The sequence below is a fragment of the Odontomachus brunneus genome, unplaced genomic scaffold, assembly GCF_010583005.1.
Source record: "Odontomachus brunneus isolate Ranch 3 - 2012 unplaced genomic scaffold, Obru_v1 Obru_scaffold_386, whole genome shotgun sequence".
NCBI classification, from domain to species: Eukaryota; Metazoa; Arthropoda; class Insecta; order Hymenoptera; family Formicidae; genus Odontomachus; species Odontomachus brunneus.
In genome coordinates this window covers 37,167-37,369 of record NW_022639836.1, presented here as the reverse complement: position 1 = coordinate 37,369, position 203 = coordinate 37,167, and positions in this window count along the sequence as shown.

The following is a 203-nucleotide window of genomic DNA, read 5'->3' as shown; positions in this document are numbered from 1 at the left end:
TTTTAAAAACATGCACAAAATACATATAAAACCGTTATTAAAAAAAATATATAATATCCTAAAAAAAATTCTAAATGTGCCTATTTTTCTTTGTTCTTAAAAATAAAAACACGTACTGTATATACATTGAAGAATACGTACCGTAAATTGCCATAACGATCCGCTTGTTGTATAATGATTGCGATTCATTTTCACGGCCGAAC